The sequence below is a fragment of the Xiphophorus hellerii genome, chromosome 23 (genome assembly GCF_003331165.1).
Source record: "Xiphophorus hellerii strain 12219 chromosome 23, Xiphophorus_hellerii-4.1, whole genome shotgun sequence".
Taxonomy (NCBI): Eukaryota; Metazoa; Chordata; class Actinopteri; order Cyprinodontiformes; family Poeciliidae; genus Xiphophorus; species Xiphophorus hellerii.
Window position 1 is genome coordinate 29,943,697 of NC_045694.1, and position 2,795 is coordinate 29,946,491.

At 38.5% G+C, this 2,795-nt stretch overlaps 1 non-coding gene across 1 annotated transcript; it reads left to right on the forward strand.

Moving 5' to 3' along the window:
* The first annotated feature begins 269 nt into the window (after window positions 1-269).
* Window positions 270-341, forward strand: trnae-cuc (transfer RNA glutamic acid (anticodon CUC)). The gene has a single exon. It is a non-coding gene; the product is annotated as a tRNA-Glu (tRNA).
* The last annotated feature ends 2,454 nt before the right edge of the window (window positions 342-2,795 follow it).

Genomic DNA, 2,795 nt, shown 5'->3' on the forward strand with positions numbered 1-2,795 from the left:
CTATTCACCTGAAAGGAAGCGGTGTGCATGGGACATGGACGACAAAAGTAGCTTCACTTGAAGTTTGAGTGAAAGGTAATCCCTCAGGAGGTTAGAGGACAGCCTGCCATGACTCTACCTCTACTTAAGGGTCAAAGTGTAAAACGTCTTTTGGCTTTATATCCACTCATATGCATGTCCAGCTTAAAGAGGCACGATGTCATGTTTCAAGTCAAGCAGAGGATCGAAAAACATTGCTGGAGCGCCTTCTTGCTCTGTCAACTGGCAGGTCCCTGATGGTCTAGTGGTCAGGATTCGGCGCTCTCACCGCCGCGGCCCGGGTTCGATTCCCGGTCAGGGAAAGTCCTGTTACTTTACACCTTCCATGCTGTTTTGGTCATTCAAGGGAAGAACTGTCGTCTAAGCTTCCTGTCTCTCTGACCTCAGGGGGTGACATGTAAATCCACTCATATCAAATATAAGGAGGCATAATATTGATTGAGAAATTAGCTCTTCTTTGCATTTGGATAAAATGTAAAAACGTTTACATTTTACAGAGGCCTAGAATACTGTACCTCTAATTAAGGGTCAACGTGTAAAGCTTCTTTTGGCTTTAAATCCATTCACTCGCACGTTGAACTTAAGGAGGCACGATGTCAAGTTTCAGCTTCTTTAAAGATGTAGAAACTTTTAAATGGGGAGAAAAATTTAAATAAAATTATAGTTTGATACACAAAAATTAATGTGTGTGTGTAGTCATGGTAGAGACAGAAAGTGAAATCAATGGCAGAGATTTGAGGCTGAATATGAGCACGACTGCAGCAATCAATGAAAACATCTGAGTACTCAGCTCTGGGGGCAATTATTCCTCCTCATACCTGTGAATAGAAAAATCAATATGGATGAGACTTCCCACTGAACAAAGTACTCTGGGAGACTTGCACACTCTCTTGCTAAAAGTAGATCATATTCAGCTTCTTAGCAATGGAGAAAATGACTCTGATATTTAACAGGATACATTTAGTTATGTCAGTAGATTTGCTGTTTAAAGCTTTCAGTAGAACAACTTCACAGTGAAAAAAGGCAGCCACCACACAGTGCACCCTGAAAGTATTCACAATGCTTCACTTTCTTTCACATTTTGCAGTGTTACAGCCTTCTTACAAATTTTCTCAAAATTTGAAAAACAAATACCTCATTATGACAATGTGGAAATGTTTTTAACAGATTGCAAATTTGCAGAACATTTTGAAAAATGTGTGATCATTCACACAATTGTAAATGACCATGACAAAACTTATTGACACTCTGAAAGTGTGGATGCTGAGTTTTCTTATGATGTCAGAAACGAAAAATCAAGATGATATGGCTGTTTGAATGTCAACACTCTGGAAACAAGATTTTTGAGAAAACAGGCCTCAAAGTTTCAGAAGAAACTTTCCTCATGCCTGATTAATGTTACGGGGGTCAAAGGTTGTTGATTTACATTGTTTTGCTATAACATCAACACTATCAACAGGAATGACTGGGAAGGTCAAGGTGTATTCACTACCCAAGCAAAGGTGGTATGTGGGTCAGTTGTGTGGTTGCCTTACCCTCGAAACTCAAAAGTCTGTCAATCAGGTCTACACTGAGACACACGGTTTACCACTGTAAAACTGCCATGTAAAGCATGGGGGTGGTTTCTTCTTAACCCGATGTCTCAAAACTAAAATACAGAATTTCCCTTCCAAAAATATTCATCACTAGACTGGAAATTATCAAGCTCATTTTAATTTATTATGCAATTAATTGATTCATTGCTTTTTGTGACAGGCTTAGTCACAAGAGTCTTCTCAGACGTGGGGGCTGACCACACACACATTCTGGTACTTCTATTAAACTGAGGACTTTGCATTGTCTTCTGTTCATTTTAGTAACTCAAAGTGTTACTAGTGTGTTTCTAACTTTAACAAAAACCTAATTCACACCACCCCTATAAATCTAACCAGTAGATCACAGAAGAACTGGAAAGAAAACACACAAAAAAACCCTGAGGACTAGAAAAATGTCCTCGCTTTCAGCGAATGACCTTTTTTTGTGGGTGAACATGGTGAAAGTGGTCCTCTATATGTAGTATGTACAAGTTCACACACCCGCACACACACACACAGTGGCTTTTGAAGGCACTGAGGTTCAAAGGCCAACTTTTGAGGTGCACTGAGGAGTTATTTTCATGCAGAACAGTGAATGACACACATTCACTGTTCTGCCTGAGAGAAGAAAGTTCTCATTTCCAGTTTGTTTCCAGCCTGTTTTTTTTTTTTTTAGCTCTTCACACATTTAGTATAAAACTTTACACAATTAGCATCACACCCCAGATTATCTGCGAAGCCGAACACGTCAGTCAAAGCTCTGCATTATCTTGCGAAAACCCAGCTTTCTCTCTTTGCTCTATGCTATGACTGTGACTCACACAATACTCCCCCTGCTGCTTGTCTTTGGTTACTACACCCATAGACACAAATAAGAAAATAATATATGAAATTAACACTATTGACACACACTCTATAAACAAAAACACCAATATTGGAGTGCATGCTGACTGTTGAAAGAGGTTTGTAGTCAGAAAATATGCATTTTGTTAGATGTGTGTGAGAATGGAAGATAAATGTAAACGATTAACCATTAAACTTTTGATTTAATTTAAAATTTCACTTTTTTTCAAATTCATATCTATCATATTTTTTGGTTAATCTGGTTAACCTGATATAGGGTCCAGCTGATGTCTGTGTATTTTCCACATTTTCATAGTCAAAGTCTTATTGTTACAAAAA